The sequence below is a fragment of the Melanerpes formicivorus genome, unplaced genomic scaffold, assembly GCF_026170545.1.
Source record: "Melanerpes formicivorus ecotype bairdi unplaced genomic scaffold, bMelFor1.0.p_v2 SCAF_17, whole genome shotgun sequence".
Lineage (NCBI taxonomy): Eukaryota > Metazoa > Chordata > Aves > Piciformes > Picidae > Melanerpes > Melanerpes formicivorus.
The window spans coordinates 12,513,670-12,532,789 of NW_027142369.1; positions in this window are offsets into that span (position 1 = coordinate 12,513,670).

The window sequence follows — 19,120 nt, forward strand, 5'->3', positions numbered from 1 at the left end:
GTATGTTCCCTGTCATGTGCCCCATGCACCAGTTTCCTCTACATAACATCAGCTATGGGACCACACATTCATGCCCTCTGCCCCATGGGGAAAGGATTGGTACAGAAAAGACCTGCAGAATGGCAGGTTTGGGTGCAGGCTTTGGAGCCAGGATGAGCTGACCCACTCTGCAGCAGCCTTGAGGGGCCTCATGGAGCAGAAGGCTAGAGATAGGAGCTGCAGATATGTGGAAGAAAGAACCATCACCAAAGGGTGTGTGATCCTCTCCACTGAGAAAGGCAAGGGAAAATCCCAGGAAAGCTGCCAGCCAGGGTGGGAGAGGAACATTTTTGGATGTGATATTGTTCCTCATGCTTACACTGAGTAATATAGCTATTTCCAGAAGGGCTTAGGCAGAGCAAGAAATCTCTCAAGGGCTGGAGCAAGCAGCTTCTTCCAGCATTATCAGCACCTCACAACTGCGGCAGACCTTGTCCTTGTATCACCCCTGAAAAGAGAAGTTGTTGCTTTCTGTGCAGATAGTAGGAGCCCCAGAGAAAATTAAGGGTATCACCTGAGCTCATGCATGAGGCTTTTGGCAAACATCTGGTGTGGTGATCTCTCAACTAGGAGCACTATTGCTTGCTAATATATTAGACCCAGCTAGTTGTTCTGTAGTTGCTGAGGCTGAGAAAATTAGTCTTTACAGAATTACAGAATGATAGAGGTTTGAAGGGATGTCTGGAGATCATCTAGTCCAACCCCCTTGCTAAAGCAGAGTTATCCAGAAAGGTTGCACAGGGTGGCATCCAGGTGAGTTTTGAATTATTCCAGAGATGGAGTCTCCACCACCTCTCTGGGCAGCCTGTTCCAGTGCTTTACCACTCTCAAAGTAAAGAAGTTTCTTCTTATGTTTAGATTGAACTTCCTATATTTAGGTTTGTGCCCATTACATCTTGTCCTGTCACTGGGCACCACTGAAAAAAGACTAGGCCCATCCTCCTGACACCAACCCTTGCCAAGTATTTATAAGCATTGATAAGATTCCTCAGTCTTCTTGAGGCTGAAAATCCCCAAATCCCTCAGCCTTTCTTCATAAGAGGGATGTTCTAGTCGCTTCAATTAAGAGCAAAGTTAGAAGAGAGCTTCTGCTCCATAGCTGGAGATTTAAAAATGGTCCCAAGACATTTATTTCATGAGTGCAAGCTGGGCTCCAGCTATTCTTCTGCACGTTCCCCTTGCCCAAGGGACAGAAAGCAGAAATAAAATCCACTCTGAAATCCCTGCTCTGCTCAGCAGTGAGGCAGCAGCCATCCTCTGGAGACTAGGCTGAGGGATTCTCCATTGGCAGATCTACACACCTTGGAGCCTTTCCCAGGATCTGTTCAAAAGCCTTCTCTGTGACCCAGTGCCACTGCGCCACTCAGGGAAATCCAGTTTCCACAGAGCAGCCTCCTGTGCAACTGCCAGATCTCCCACTGCAGCTTGTTTTCAAATAGGAAACATTTCCAAGGCAAGCCAAGTTCTTTCCCATACATTAAACCAGTTGCTGAAAAACTCCAGGAGTATGATCATGAAACATATTATCTTGGATTAAATAGCAACAACGTGTTCCTGCCTTCAGTCTGGGCTGCTCCTCATACATCACCCACGTCTTTGCTGCCAGCTAGCAAACAGTGCAAGCTTCTGCACATGAAACCAAGGAAATGCCATGAGGAATTATCTTTTCCTCAGAGACCCCTCAGAAATTCAATTGCCTCCAGAGAGAACAGGAGAAACTGTACTTTGATCTGTCTTTAACTAGAATAAGGGATTGTTTAGGGATCTTTTGAGGTCTCCTTCAATTAATAGCCAGTTCATTTGGAGAGATTAGTTTTGTTCTGGAAGCAGTAGAACGGCTTGGCTAATGTAACATCATCTAGCTAGTGGGAGACTTTTTTCCCAGAAATTGCTAAATGTGGGCCACACACATGTTATTTTCTACTCTGTCACGCTTGGACATGTGACTTTTTTGTCTGTCTTGTGACCAAAATTCACTGAATCTGGCTCAGAACTGGGTTAACAAACATAAGTAATCACTCTCCAAAGGCTAGTTCTTCATCCCTCATGATCAAGCCCAAAGAAATAGAAAAAAAAACCCAAAAAAAAAACAGAGAGAGAGATTTTAGGGTCAGCCAAGACCTCCTGTACAGTTCCAGGAGGATACAAAGTGATCTCTTGAGAGGTTTTATACCAGATTTCACGCTGTAAGGAAAGGAGATCCCTGGCATCCTTGCAACGTTAGGCTGAGGACCAGCCTCAGGCAACATTGCTGGTTCCATGATAGCAAAGTCAATATCTAACTATTCTGGGGATATAAAGTTGAAGGCAAGCAAAAATTCTGCCCTACAGAGACCCTCATTTATGCTCTTTAATCCCCACAGCCAACCTCACCTCTGCCTCAGGACATGAACTCAAACAGCTCCAAATTTGCCTAGAGAATTTAGCATTTTCTATCATGAGGGGTTCTGGACATGATTATGGTAATTCTCTACCAGAGGTTTGGAAAGGCTCATTTTGCTGACTTAAAGCTAGGTCAGTTATTTGAATCTATTTAATTACTGGTTCAACATGATTTAGAAGATGTGTCTCCTGAATAAAGAGTTTCCAAATTTATCTTTCTATTGTTCTCACATATGTGGTTGGAAACCATAGTTGTACTTTTGTGGTGAGTTGCTGGAGCCTGAAATAATACATCCCCAGAAAGAGAGATATGCGGATAAGCAGAACAATAATAATAACAAGCATGCATCACAGAAAGGTAAAGGGAGGTACAACTCAGGATGTAAGTTAATGCCTGCCTTGAGAGGGATTAGTCAGAAAGTCAGAATATCAGCATATTCTCAAAGAGCAAATGTCACTTGAGGTGAATCCAGCTTCTTAAAGTAGATGATGATTGTTATTACAGCAAGGCATGGAGAAAATCATGCATTAAGACCAGAAAAGAACATAAGTTGTTGTTTTTTTTCCCTGAAAATCCCCCAGAATTCACAGCTCCATTCATTTATACGACTCATTGAGTGCTTTAAACCCAAGGGTAAGGTCTTAAATTTAAAATGGTTTTAGACATTTACTAGAAACCAAGAAAGAAGCCTGAGCAGGGATCAGTCTATTCTCAATTTCAAAAATCCAGACATTCCTCTCAATATATAACGCTTGCTGTATGAGAAGGATGTAGGAAGCCCAGTACAGGCATCTCAGTTGCTAGACACTTAACACTCCCTATTCAAGCAGTTTGCCTCTTCAGAAAACATGCAAAAGCCATTCAGCATCTCTGCCATGCAAGTCTATTGCAACAGATCCTGGGGTCAGGATATTGCCCCAAAGTAGATATAAATCAATAGCATATACTTTGGACATATATATTGCCTGAAAATAGATATTAATCAGTTAGAGATTTAAGTGTTCATCTCTGCAGAACCTTGGCCAGTTTCCCATTGCCATTCCCATTTTGTCCTCTTTCTTTCCTTGTTTATTTCTTATTTACAGCCCACATGTTGGTGATAGATTGAAGAGTGGACACAGCAGTGCTCCCTACAGTCCCAGGAATGCATGGGCAGCTCCCAGGAATGCATGGACAGCTCCCAGAAAAGCATGGCCCAGTAGCAAGGTCTACAAAGTGCTTCAAAGTTGAGTGTAATAGCAGCAGTGGTGGCACAATTTGGTGATACCAAATAGTCAAAAATTTCCAGCAGTAAACAACAAAAGGAGGAATTCAAAGAGTACACCCAGTTGGAAGAGACCTCAAAGATCATCCAGTTCAACCTTTGACTCAGTTTCAGGTCAATCCTAAACCATGTCCCTAAGCGCCAGGTCCACACACTGCTTAAACACTTCCAGGGAGAGTGACTCCACCACTGCCCTGGACAGACTATTCCAATGATTGATAACCCTCTCTGTGAAGAGATATTTCCTAGCATCCAGCCTGAAGTTTCTGTGGTGCAGCTTCAAATTATTTCCTCTAGTCCTGTCACTTGACACCAAGGAGAAGAGGCTGCCCCCTTCTCGCTCCAACCTCCCTTCAGGTAGCAGTAGAGAGTGATGGGGTCGCCCCTCAGCCTCCTCTTCTCCAGACTGAACAACCCCAGCTCCCTCAGATGCACTTCATAGGCCATGTGCTCCAGACCCTTCACCAGCCTTGCCGCCCTTCTCTGGACACAGTCCAGAACCTCAATGTAGTGAGGGGCCCAGAACTAAACACAGTACTCCAGATGTGGCCTCACCAGTGCTGAATACAGGGGGATAATCACCTCTCTGTTCCTGCTGGCCACTGTGTTTCTAACACAAGCCAGGATGTCATTGGCTTTCTTGGCCACCTGGGCACACTGCTGACTCATTTTTAATCGACTGCCAACCAATACCCCAGGTCCCAGCAGTGGTTGTAAAATCTATTCCATGCTTGCTTGCAGTAAATCTGAGCAAAAGCCTGAATGTAAGTTGCAAAGGCTCCTTGCTCAAACATGACTCATTTGTGGGACTGGGATTTGGTAACAACACCTTGCAGTCATCATCTGTGCTGGCTACATCTGACCAGCAAGGGTGGAAAGCATCCTTTTAAGATGCAAATGTTGAAGGAAAAGCATTATTTCTGGTGCACAACAATTTGCATGCTAGTATTTGTAGTAACAAACAGTGATAAACCATTATATAGCAGGTAGAGCTTTGGTGTAGCAGCCAGGCTGCCTTTCAGCTATACTTCTGGGAAGTTAAAAGCATGACTGGAAATTTCCATATAAAGATCTTGGCTTTGGCACAGATTTGGGGGTTTGTTTGTTGGTTTTGTTTGGGTATTTTTGTTAATATGCTTCATGGGCAAAAGCAGAGAATGGCAACCTCATACTAAAAACCCCAAACTTACCTCACAGATGCCAAAAAGCAGAGAAGTGAGTTACAGAAATGTTGTTACTGCATTGCCAGAGCCATCCATCATTCATGGGAACAGCATGGCAAGGAGAATTGGCACAGAGAAACTCTGGCAGATCATTCTTCTCTATGGGATTATGGATAGGGGCTCATTTTTGAGGCCAGCAGTGTAAGACAGCCTGCATTGCAGGTGAGCTCCCCGTCTGAACATCAGTGATGCTCTCAATGTCCATAAACTATTTTCTGTCGTCTGAAAGTCTAGTTCAGTTTTCCCTGACTTTGTAACTTGGTTAGATCATGACATGCCTTGTATCCAGACCTGCCTTGTTTAACTTTAGGCTCCTGTCTACTGGTCATGTCACAAGCAGTTGTCATTGATGGAAGGAACCAGAGCAAGCATGCTAAATGCTACCCATATTGGCAACAGGATTTCAGCTAATATATCCTGACAATCAGGCAGTCCCAGGGTCAAATCACTCCCTGGCATTCGGTAACCAAAAGGTGCTTCTTACAAAACACAACCATAAAATAGGGGAGATTTAGACTGGATAGAAGGAAGAAGGTGATGAAACCTGTCCCAGGTTGCCCAGAGAGGTGGCAGATGTCCCATCCCTGGAAACATTCCAGGGCAGGTTGAACAGGGCTCTGAGAAACCTGATCCCGTTAAAAATGTCCCTGCACACTGCAGGGGAAGTGTACTAGATGAACTTTAAAGGTCTCTTCCAACTCAAAACATTCTACAAGTCTATGAAGATGAGCAAAAAGCCACGTTGAAATAGCTGTGCACACACTGCCATAGCATAGCCTCCAGAGGTCAGCAGCAACCCAAGCAAGAGAGAGGCACAGCACAAGCACAGCACAAGCAATCACAAGAGTGATTGCGCTATGGAATGGGTTGCCCGGGGAGGTGGTGGAGTCGCCGTCATTGAAGGTGTTCAGAAGGAGACTTGACGGGGTGCTTGGTGCCATGGGTTAGCTGTTTGGGTGGGTTGGATTGGTTGATGGGTTGGACACGATGATCTTGAAGGTCTCTTCCAACCTGGTTTGGTTTATTCTAATAAAGGTTTTTTTTTTTTTTTATTTATTCTAATAAAGCAGTGCAGAAAAAAACAGACTGTGCAGGCTTTGACTTCCAGAAATACAGTCCTGCAGCCCCTGCTCTCCTGCCTGGAACATACAGACAGGAGATTGATTCACCTGGAAAAATTTCTCAGTTCACAAAAGAAGCCCAAGAGCTGTAGTCTGTAGCTGTGCACACAAGCATCTTACGTGCACATTATACTGCTGTAGATCGTGTATGTGCTTCTGTGAGTGAAGGTGCTCAACACCTATACATATACATATGTATCACTTTTGGTCTAAAGAAGAGCAGGCTTTTTGCCAATGGCTTTATGTGAAGGTCAAGGCAAAGCCTACCTTCCAGCACCTTTTCTAACTCTATACATATTCATCACTCCCAGTACACATTCCTGTGTGCCATGCAGCTGATGAGCTGAGAAACACAGCAATCAGACCTCCATAAAGAAACTGAGAACATAAGCAGGGTTTGAATCCCCAATGGTGTAAGCCATCATGCCTTCAAGTTCTGTGTCGTGAGGCAGATGTTAACTGATCATGAAATCATTTGTCTCTTCTATTCCACTTGGCCTGTAAAGTTCATTGTGTGCCATTCTTTTAGAAAATAAAGAAAGAAAGAAATCCCATCACTTCCCTTAACTCTGCCCTCTCCTTACAGTACAGCAGATTTAATTGCATTCAGCATTTCTGGGGGAAGGGAACGGACCCCAGTTCTGCTCAAAGCAGGCATTTACATTGTTCCTGTCACGGTGTGGAGCTGTGACACAATAGAAAGTCACAGGTAGAGAGCACTGAGGCAGAAGAATTGTGAGGCCCAAGGGAGACTGCTGATCACCCTTCCAGAGTCTGTGGAGGGGTGTGCTGGGTTGCAGAGAGCATACTCCAGCTTAATTTTCCACCTGCAGGTAACTAGGAGGAGATTCAGTGCTGTTTATTTAAACACAGATTAAAAAAAAAAAACAAGGCCCAAAGATGAATGAAGGAGATGCCAGGTTCCCCAGCTCTGGTAGGGACAGAGGTGTTGTTTTTACATCAAAATGCCCTCAAGGTCCTTCTGCAACAAATTTTTCATCCCAGGAGCAGAGCTGCACATGGCAAAGTCTGAGCAGGACCAGGGGTGCCTGGAGGGATCATGACACAGAAGATTAATGGATGGATCTCTTCCAGCCATAGGTTGTCAGTTATGTCAAGCACTGCTAACACAGGATGTTGTTCCGAGACCTCTGTTAGCACAATGACGAAGCTTTTTTTAAGTCCTCTGTGTAAAAGGCATAATCCTTGTATGCCAATGGATCATATCCTTGAGATCCCTAGGGAGCAGGGTAAATGTGGAAAGAAAAGGAAAGGAAATCCCTTATTTCATAATGGTGCAAACAGACATGTCAGGAGAATAACATCAACATGCAGCACATGTGAAATTTAATACTCCTCCTAATGCATTTAGATGAGGCAAAATGCAAAGTCTAAATTGCCTCTGGGAATAATTCTGGTAGGAAGCTTTCACCACTAGGAACCAAGGACTTTCTACTTACTCTGGAATTTGAGCCTTTGTTTTCAAAGCCTTCCTGAGAGACTTCAAAATCAAGTTTGTTAAGTGTACATTACTCTTTGAAGATCTTTCTTTCAGAATGAAACACCAGGGGTCTTCCTAGCAATGCTGGTGTAAATCAAGAGTAGCATGCTTGAAAATTAGTAAACATTCAGGGGATCTCAGAGAAACTCAAAAGAGGAGAGCCTGATCCTTCACATTGCAGAGAGACAAGATAGGCAAACACAGGCAGCCCTTATCATTTGCCTAGTGCCAGCTGTCCTTGCTGCAAGGGTGCATCAGACTTTCATGGATTTCCACTAGCTTTGACTGAGGTCCATAAGTCTCTCAAAGGTTTATAAATGCAAGTAATATTATTTGCTTTGGTGTCCTTGCAGACAGGAGGAGCCTGAGATCTTCTGGTTGGTTTCCCTGCTCCTCTATATCAGACTGTATATGTGAATTCAGCAAAGGACATAGTTCAAATGTGGCTTGAATTCAGAGAAGTGACTTGAAGTGATGATTTCCCCCCCTACCAGGCTGCAGATGATCGATGTATTATGCATGAAAATAGTGCCAAGCACAGATGGAGTGGGAGTAGAAGGTGTGAGCTGATAATGACAGCAGCCAAGCTCTACTAGAAAAGACTCTACAAAACACTTGCACATTAGGCAGAAAAAGAATGCAACACACAGAGGAGACTAGCCATGGTTTAAAGGGCCAAACAGTTTAATTACCACCAAAACTGAGATTTATACAAGATTCTGAGTGGCATGGTTGCCAGAGGGAGAAGAGTACTAGCCTTGATGATTCAAGGAAGTGTCTTCCCATCTTGCATTCTTGAATAACCATAGGGAAACGAGTGGAATGCTTATTCTGGGGTTTAAAAGCTGAAGAGAGGGAATCTAAAGTGGTGACATAATGCTACATCAGATATTGCCTTCAGCAGGAAGCTGGCTCATACTCAGCGCAGTGCTGAGAACTTGGCACCAGGTCCAAAGCTGAAACAAACAGGAATTTCTTCATGGACACTTCTAGGGTTTGGATCTAAGCCCTTGAAGACCAGCATGTATGGTCTGATCATGAAGCAATAATGGCAGTTTGGGGGAGCAACATATAACACATGAAGCCAGGTGGATACAGACTTCAGTGGGAGGATGAGTCAAGAGAGCTCAAACACTATCTGTAAAAGGACCTGGTTTTATGAGAAAGAGCTTAACAAGTGTGCTATCCATAAAAGTCCACGAGGAAGCAGTGGTGGTCCAAAGAAAAGCCCATGACTTCCCTGGTCAGCCTTGGAGCACTCTGGAGATCATTGCAAGAGCAGATGCTTAAAATAAGCTGCTTCCCTTTTACAATCAAACTATGATAAGAGAATACTTTGTTCCTTGCACAGCTTCTCTGAAGAAGCTCCAGCTTTGGAGTACACATCTGACAGCGGGAAAGAAATCATTGGCTTTGCCAAATTTGACCGTAGCTGATCCCTGATGAGAAAAAAAAGTGTTGGCTGTGAATCACCAGAGTCTGAGAATGTGCTTGTCTGAAGGATCACCAGGCGAAGGCAACAAAGAATTCTGCAGTTCCAGGCTCTGTGGAAGCTTGACCCTAGCATGAGTCCACTCTTTGCAGGAAGGTCTGCTCATAGCTGTAGGCAATCTGTGTCTGAGTGATCTAAGCTGTGCATTCAGAGACATTCAATAACCCTTGTAAGGTTGAGACATGTTTTGGGATGTCGGGCTATTAACCATTGCTCAGAGGAGATGAGTATTTTGCATCACTTAGGGGGCTAGGGCCCTATGAAGTGTAGCTGTTTCACCACTCTGAAAGCAATCTGGTCACATTTTCAGGACTCAGATGATCAAATTTGTCCATGGGAATTTCTGATAATACTGCTCACCTTAAACTTGCAAGGAAACCTCCCATAGATGGAGCATCACAAGGGACAAGGTTTTAACTCATGTATTTCCCATGGCCCAGGAGTTTACAGCCCACTTATGGGTGTAGTAATTCACCCCTGGAATCAGGAGCAAATGTGTGGTATAAAGGGTACATTAGGAGACTAGAGGAGCCTGTCATTCATGACAGTTCTTGATGGGACATTTGGCATCATATTGTTCCAAGCCACTGTCTGGGTTGTCTCTGCTTTCCCTCCATCTGCTAGCTCTCAAGCCATCTGCACAGGGTTTACCTCTGACACATTCTAAGACACCTTCAAACAGGCTTCCCTGTCACCGTGGCCCAACACAATCTCCCTAAGCTGTAGGAAGAGCTGCAGGGCTTGAGTAGGGTGAGTTTCATTACCTTTATACCCAGCCAAGGCTTGCCACAGGCTACTAAAAGCCCCTTCATTCCCACTTAAATTGTCTTTAAGGGCACCTTTTGTGGTGCTAACACACTCAAGATCTCTGCATCAGTCTGGATCTGGCCCCAGTCTATCCTACATGGCTGTCCTTATTTCATGTACTTTCAAGGAGTTCAGCAGCAATTTATGGATCAAAGCTGATCAATAATACCAGCACCCTTTCCCCATATTTGCTTTCACTAAATTACTGTATCCTTTAAAAAAAGAAATCTTATCAGACCACAGTACAATGCCAGACAGACTGTCACTACCAAATTATGTTTATTTATTCTCTCTCTGGCTCTTGGCTGGCCCCATTACCAGCATGTCTTAGTGTCTCTCAGCCATCAACATCTTTGCCTTCCTTCCCTTCCCCCTAGCCTGAGGTACTTGTCTCCTCTCAAGTACAAAGAGGACTGACAGGGCAAGTTTTTGAGCCTATTTAACACCGGCTTTATCTGAGGAAAACTTGCTTCAGTGACAGTCTTGGAATTAATTACACGAAGGTGAATTCCTGTCACAGAGCCTGGCACAGTGTCACTGCAAACATTTTAACAGCCAGTCTCTGGCCCTCGGCTGCCTTTGTGCAGCGCAAAGCAATTATTTGTACCTGCTTGGTGAAACATGTCAGCCCCTTCAGAGGTGCTGTGACACAGCAAACATGCTTCACCCTTGTTACTCGCCAGCAGGACAAAGAAAAGGGTGTAGGGTGGATCTGGGCTGTGCGCACGGTCCTTGGTGCTGCAATGCACAAGCTCTTCAGGGCTGTGAGCGCATTGTTTGTGTGCAATCCATGCAGTAAATACTGTCTCTCAAATTACGTGCAGCCACTCAGCGACTTAGCCCAAGTCACTTTTCTGGAGAAGAGAAGTCTCCAAGGGGACCCTATAGCAGCCTCCCAGTAATTGAAGGGGGAAGCCTGGAGAAGAGGAGGCTCAGGGGAGACCTTATTGCTGTTTACAACTACCTGAAGGGTGGTTGTAGCCAGGAGGGAGTTGGTCTCTTCTCCCAGGCAACCAGAACCAGAACGAGAGGACACAGTCTCAAGCTGTGCCAGGGGAAGTTTAGGCTCGAGGTGAGGAGAAAGTTCTTCCCAGAAAGAGTTGTTAGCCATTGGATTGTGCTGCCCAGGGAGGTGGTGGAGTTGCCGTCCCTGGAGGTGTTCAAGAGGGGATTGGACATGGCACTTGGTGCCATGGTCTACTAGGCGTGAGGTCTTGGGTGACAGGTTGGACTTGATGATCTTTGAGGTCTTTTCCAACCTTGTTGGTTCTATGATTCTATGACAAGAAACTATGAAACTATGAAACTATGAAAGCCAGGAAGGGACTTTTTTACAAGAGCTTGTAATGACACAATGAAAGAGAATGGGTTTAAGCTTAAGAGGAGTAGATTTAGACTGCATATTAGAAAGAAATTCTTTACAGTAAGGGTGGTGTGACACTGAAACAAGTTGCCCAGGGAGGTCATGGATACCCCCTCCCTGGAGATGTTCAAGGTCAGGTTGGATGAGACCTTGAGCAATCAGATCTGGTGGAATGTATCCCTGCCCGTGGTGAGGGGTTGGAACTAGATGAACTTAACGTCCCTTCCAACCCAAACCATTCTATGAATCTGTGAAATGCAGAAATGGGACTCAAGGCCACAGAAGCAAAGTTTTAAGTTCAGATCTCAGTCTGCAGCCTGTCCTTGCTGAGCCCCACCAGCAAGGAATACTGAACCCCCTCTCCCCTCTCCCTTTTGTCAAGTGTCCTCAGCCTTTTCCTCTCCTTGACTTCCTTTCATCCCAGGGCATCCCTAGTAGAAACTCTTCCTCCTTCACACCCCAGCTGCAATGCTTCCCCTTCCCCTTGTTGCAGCTGTTACAGCTGACACATTCCTAATAGTGCTGTTTGTTTCTTTGTTTTGTTTTTTCTTTTCGCAAGAAAGGAAGTGTTTTAGGGTTTTCTTTACAAACATGTATTACAAATTTGCACAGAGCTGAGCTGGCATTGGGCTTAGCCTGTGAAGTTCACCAGAGAGGATCATAAGAGAACAGACTGCAAATATGAGCAAAGTTCCATTTCAGTGTGGAGCAAGGAAGGGAACCATGTTTATTCCTTCCACTCTAATCTGCAGTTTGTCTTCATCTTCCTCATGGAGCTACCAGTTCCAGAAGAAGGGAAGAGGAACAGAGGTATGAGAAGAGGTTGGGAACGATGGAAAGGATAAAGGAAGAATTTATGTATAGGGCAGGAAAGAGGCAGTGGAGGAGACATCTCTGCCTTTCCTGGAGGAAAAGAGCAGTCGGCACATCCGAAACTCTCCCTCCACTGGGGCTAACTGAGGCTGTGAGGCTCTTTTAACAAATAATAGAGGCAGATACGTTTTACCCAGGGGATTTGTGGATTAGTCAGAGCTCCTGAACCTCCCCCGTTTCACTGCCAACTGTGGAGGACCTTGGGGTCACCCAGGAAAGAAGTGCTGAAGAGACCAACCCACACCTGGGAAGAAAATCACATAGGCTGGTGTGTGGTAGGCTCCCCAGGATGAGCTGTTGACCAGAGGAGCCCATGCAAGCCCTGAAGAGTGGAAGCTTTCCTATTCTTGGTGAACTCTGCCATGGCACAGAAACAAAGTTCTTCCTCATTAGGGAGGAATTTGATGGGCCTCTCTGGGAGCCAGTTCTGTGGCATGCAAAAGGTCATGTCTCGTTCTGGAAGCCTTTCCCCCTCTTTTGCCAGCAGGAAAAATAATTTAAAATATCCCCTCAAGAACCCTGGTCCCTGACATGACTCCCTTCCAAATGTGGAAATCCCCCTGCCCTGCCTATAGGACCAAGAGCCGTTTGCATCTGACAGTTTTGTTGTTAAAAGCCCACGTCCAATGAAGAGGGGAAGGGACAATGGCACGTTGCAGAGGTCTCCACATCTGTTCAGACCCACTCCAATGTTAATTGTTGCAGTGTGGTTGGTTGCACACAAGATTTTGTCTAAGACTGTCTAAGAAATGCCATCTGTTTAGGTGTCCCAGTTACACCTTCAGGGCTGCAGGTGGCCTGGATCTGCTAAATCAGCCAGCGTAAAGTCTCCCAGTGTTCCACTAGCCTACAGAAACATGCCTCACAGTCTCCTCTTGGGGTGAAGACAAGAGAAGCCAATTCTAGCAATCAAAGCCGTGTTAACATGAAGGTTTCTCATCTTCATGACCACCTGCCATCATCCACTCCTGCTTCCTGTAGTTTCAAAAGAATTAGATTCATCCAGACTTGAAAAGCATTATCTTCATGTTGCATAGTACAACACATCCTTTGCTGAAACCATTTTGTGTCCAAAATTGACAACTGTCTGTTGACCATTGTAATCTTTCTGTACAAGGTCCATTGGATTCTCAAGTCATTGGTTAACGTGAAATTGCATTGCTGCAATCAACCCTAATTATTTCCTTAAGGTAATTTATTGTTACTCTGAACTCAGCATCTCGACTCGCTAGTTATATGGATTTTAAAATGGACTTGTAGAAAGTAGCAGTCACACATTGTCTGAAACCTAGGACCTGAACTGAAGAAGTTTTATTTCATCTCTCATCAGCTGCAGAGGTCACAGTTAAGTAAAATCGGCTTAAGCTGGGATTGGAAAACTGTGTCTGTTACATTAGCAGAGAGATCAGATGACAGATTTGGTCTGGCCTCATTATCTACCCATAAAAATGTAAGGGCCTGAAGTATTTGGGGAATGGGAATGTTGAGAGCAGGAGGGATTTCTGGAGGATCTCTATGCAGTATTTGCTGTCTGAGAAAATGAGACTAAAGGACCCCCCACCCAAACTGTCTGATGTGAGCTCTTATCTCCAATGACAAACTGGAACCAGGAGAATCAGTCTCTTCCTTTTGCAAATAGCTGGGGGAACAGGGGCTCCTGTGTGTCTACAACATCTCACATTTATTTTTAGCTTCATCTATTTGGTTAGTGAGGTCACTGGAGCCCAGGCTTAAACATGTTCTAAGTAAATGTTACCCTGACCTGCCAAAGCTCTGAATTGCCTGTAGCTATACATACCCCAAAGAAATAGAGCTAGTGATGCAGGAGAATGTTATGTTAGCATTTTATGCTGGAGTTCAAATAACTATGTATCCTTATTTATTGAAACATTTCTTTCTTTTTCTTTTTGGATATGAAAAGTGTAAAATTCACTTAAAGTGTAAAATTCACTTCAAACCATTGTATGAAGCTGTTTCCTGACTGGAGTAGCCCCTGTGCCATTTCCAGTAAACCTGCATTTAGGTAGTTTTTCACACAGTTCAAGGATTAAATCACAATTTCCAGTCCTCAGTATATAACCTAAATAAAAAAATCCCATCCCTCCTTCTCCCAGAGGTAGGGAGAATTATCTGAATCACTGCAAGGAAACAAATATCAGGGTACCCAGAGCTATCAGCTCAAATGATTTCCAGCCTCACCCAAACTAGAAAATGGGTTTGTGGGAGAAAACCTCCTCATGGAGCTGAAAAGATATTAGCAAACAGTACTATTTGCAATGATAGGCCTGTTCTGCAAATGCAATAAGCTCCTGGTGAAGTGTCCCCAGGCCCAGTGCTGGAAGCATGCCAGAACAGAGATGCAGGGGAGCGGGCAATATTCATCACTGTTCCAGATGTGAGGCAAAGCTGAGGAGCCTGCAGGAAGCTCAGCAGGTGATAGGTAAGGTAGCATGGCCCTGGATCTTGCAGGGCGAACACCTGCCCTAACAGGCTTTTTGACGGCTCTGCTGGGAATCATGAACACACTGGCATAAACCTGGCCTCTACACATGCTACAGCTCCTGCTCAAAGAGATGTCCCCCAAGGAGAAAAAACACCTTCAGAAGTGTGCATCTATGTTTTTTTTTATTCTTTAACGTGAGTCATTCTGGAAAAAGGCCTTTTCTAAATGGTGGTATAACCGTCTCTTCCCTGAGGATATATTCATGTAGCTGCAGGTGACCAAATTAAGGAAGCTCAGCAAAAGTTACTGCTAACAAGGTGAGCTACAGTGACTATCCATGTGCAGCCTTCTAGCCCCCTCCAAAAGCAAAACAAAATGTCCCTGCAGGGTGACTGGAGCTAATATGCTTTACTTTACATTTGCATTTGGCTTAGAGATGCACTAGGCTGGTGCAAAAGTGATAAAGAATTAAGCTCCTGCAAACTCAATTGCTTGCAAGTACTTGCTCTGTCTCTGATGGAAAAATGTTGCAGGAAAAGCACATTTCTTGCTCGTATGGAACCAGAACATGTTAAGGATTTGGTTCAGCTCTCCTCCTGGCTGCTCAGACCAAGTTCCCATTTTTCTGTCACCAGAACACCAAACATTTCTGTGAGCAATGTTACTCATCTCAACAAGCCACAGCCAGTGCAATAGCAGACTGTATAAATCAAGATATGTAATTCTAGAAAGCCAGCATTATTCACAGCTTCTGTTGTTCTTTTATGATTTGTTTGTCTCCTTTCCCAAATTGATAAGGAAGCTTATCTCCTTCCTAGAATGCCAGAAGTATGGCTGCTTATGGACCTGTTTGATCAGGGCCAGTGAAGGCAACACCAATGATGCAAGGGCTATAACCCTCTGCTGTGAGAACAGGCTGAGAAAGTTGGGGTTGTTCAGCCTGGAAAAGAGAAGGTTCCAGGGAGATCTTGTTGCCTATCAGTACGTAAAAGGGACGATCGTAAAGATGAAGACAGACTTTTTAGCAGGACCTGTTGTAACAGGACAAGGGGTGATGGTTTGAAACTGAAAGACAGATTTAGACTACATAGAAGTAAGAAATTTTTTATACTGGGGGTGGTGAAACACTATCCTAGGTTTCCCAGAGAGGTGGTGGATGCCCCATCCCTGGAACCAGTTGAGGTCAGGTTGTCTGGGGCTCTGAATAACCTGTCTAGTTAAAGATGTTCCTGCTGACTGCACTGGGGTTGGAATAGATGGTCTTTAAAAGTCCATTACAATCCAAACCATCCCATAATTTAGGGTGCAAATATAGATATCTCCATGGATCTGCTGCCTATTTGCTGATCACAGGCTAACACAGCAAATATTCTGTGATTTATTTATTACAATTTTTCCATAATCAAATCAGCCACTGGATGACACCATAAAGGTACATATGTACATAATGGGCAGCCATCCAGGAAAACTCACTGTAAACTATTTTGAGCCCCATGCTATGGAAAAGGAGTCATTTAAGCTATCCAGATGCCCACAGCTATGGACCAGGGTACATTCCCAGTAGCTTGAGAATGGGCAGAAAAAAATGGAAGAAAATCTCCTGATAATTCCTCTATGAAGGGTAATCTACTGAGCCTAATCAGAGCAAACATCTGTGTGGCTGGAATTTGAAAGAAATTAAATATAAAGCCTTCAAGGTCATGGCTTCCCAAGCTAATAATGCTGCACTGCTGAAGCCAGGTGAAGACACTCTGGGTGAACACACAGTGCTCCACTCTGAAAAGTCTTGATGGGTTGGGTGGAATTGGAGTATTTCACGTGGTGATCAGGCCTGTCTGAAAGAAAATGAAGTAAGTACAGGACATAGAGGATTCAGTCTTCAAAGGAGGAAGCTCGAGCAGGATATTCAGAGAAGTTTAGATGCTCATATTGGAAACAAAATAGATATAAAAGACGTGATTTGTACTGGGTGGGAAAGGAGTGAGGAGAATTTTGTGAGTGTTGCTAGCAAAATGTAAACTGTGAGAAGTTAATCTTGCTGTTTGCCTCCTAAGTCTGATACAGAAGCAAACAGATAATGCAGAAGCGGCCACATTACACATCCAAACTCTTGCAGTGACCATTGCCCCATGTCAAAGGTTTATAAACCTCAGCCCCAGCTGTCCTGCACAGAGGTTACTTCCCCATCAGTTGCACAGCACAGCCATTTCTCTGCCTTTCAAAGCTCAGCCCTGAAGAGATTTGGCTGCAGAAACAACAAACTGATCAGGTCCCAGACACTGCAAAGGCTGGGCAAATGTGAGCAGGAAGTGGTGGAGACCCCAGACACAGGCAGACAGCAGTGCACAACTGGCACAGGAGCGTTTCCTGGTCCAAACAAGCAAGTGGACTCCCTGGAAGGATCCTGATGACTGGTCACCTTGAGATCTGCATTAGCAATCCTGTTTATTGTCATCCTGAAATGTCTGAGTTTCTGCCTTGTGCCATAATGTTGCTACCATGGGGCATTGTTTGCTCTTCTTGTGGTTTTCATGGCAGGATTTATTTTATTATTATTTTTAAATTATTTTTTCTCTTTTATTTTTTCTTATTTTCTCCCTTCCCTTCCCTTCCCTTCCCTTCCCTTCCCTTCCCTTCCCTTCCCTTCCCTTCCCTTCCCTTCCCTTCCCTTCCCTTCCCTTCCCTTCCCTTCCCTTCCCTTCCCTTCCCTTCCCTTCCCTTCCCGAGTTACCCTCAACTTCACACTCATCCCTGTGAATTTCACCATTAAAGTTACTTCCTCACTCTAGCTGTTAATTTAAAATTAGATCCTGTATGTTTGTATGTTTGTACACACAGTGCCACTGACTTTAGTTTAGTCTCCTCTGAATATAATGTCATCTAGAAAGACATGATCGTAGACCTGTTCCTCTGCCCTCTATCAGACCCTGTTTTGCTCCTGGCATAATCCACATCCAAAATGAGGAGGCAGCTGTTTCATGTTTCTCTCCCTGTGCATCACACAGCCTCTCAGCCTCATTCACTTGCATGTCTTTCAGATCCAGAGCTGTCTTATGAAGTGCTCTCTCTTTGAGTCTGAAAACCTTACCATCACTAATGGATGTACCTTCAGCAGAGCCCTGTGCTACAAAATAATAGCATTATCCCCATTTTTGGAGATGGAAAGTGGAGTTGCAGAGACAGAAAGGTCAACATTGTTAAAAGCATTTGCTAATTTGAGAAAGCACAAGGCTTGCTTTATCAGAGTACTTATTTCCATAGCACTTTACTTGGTCACAGCACAGGTCCCCTTTGACTGCATTTACAAGCACAAGAGCTTCACCCTTGTGTGTGGTAGAAGGGGGTCACAGGCTGGGGTTCAAAGCAGCCAGCAGCACATGACCAAGTGCCCATATCTGAGGGGTCTGACCTGACCAACAGACACACAGCAAAACTCCCATCCGAAGAAGGCTGGGCTGGAAAAGCTCTAAATAAACAAGTGCTGGGTCTTGTGATGGAAAATATCACAGCTAGCTATCAGCTGTGGTCTAATAGTTTTCAGCCTGTGGCCTTTTTCTATATTAATTCAAGCCTGCTAAAAAGATACTTAGATTGCTGTAAAAGCCTCCATCAGAAGAATCTGAGTGAGAAAGTAAAAGCTGTGAAAATCACCAAATTTTGCACAGATGTCATGATAATAATACATAGAGAGCAGGCAAGAGGCTTTTTGATGAGCAGACAGACCCATCAGCTGAGCTGTCAGATGAAATGGAGATAGTTAGCTTCCTTGTGTTCCGAAACTGGAGTTTCTTTTGCCAATATCTATCTGGGTTGAGGTCCTATATGTTGGGGACACTGTTTCTTCCTCTGCTCTGCTCTTATCCCAGCACTCAGCAAGAAATTCCATTAATTTAAACACAGTTGTGGTTATCTTCATTATCTAGACACCCTGTCAGAAAAGCCTGATATGTGCTCTATGTTCAGAGAAAGAAAAGTTTGAAAAGATTGAAAATCCAGAGTATGGTAGAAGAACCTTCCCCCTCTCCTTCCTGTGGTCCCCCAAATCCAAGACTTTTCTCAAAGGACATAATTCCACATTTTCTGCCAATCTTCCCATTGTGTCTTTAAGCTGAGGTAAGACTCCTGCTTTTTATATGTGCTTTCCCTCTTTGCAGTAATTCTACAAGCACAGGTTTCAGCTTGTGCTAGCACAAACTGCCATCTGAACAAATTTACAATCCAGGTGTGTTAAAAATTAAAACTAGTCTTATTTGGCTCAGTACTAGGTAAGGACATGTGCTTGGACAAATCTGACATGTTGTTGAAGAATCTGGATTTTAGGTTTTCCAGCCTGTTGCCATCCTGCCTGAACTGCATGTACCACAGAAAGCAAATGAGTTTAAATATTTCCTAAGCTTTATGCTTTTCACTTAGAAAAGGTGGAGTTTTCCCCCAAAGTCAGAACATGAAGAAGAAATTGCAGTTGCATAGAGTGTCTACGTCTGGACCTCACCTTTCCCACAGAGGCTTCCATTCAGGGCAGTGGTTTGCCCCGCTGGGATGATGAGCCTTCAGGGACATCTTCCTACATCCCAGGCATCTTTGCAAGGCATCAGCCTTGCTTCTCTCCTT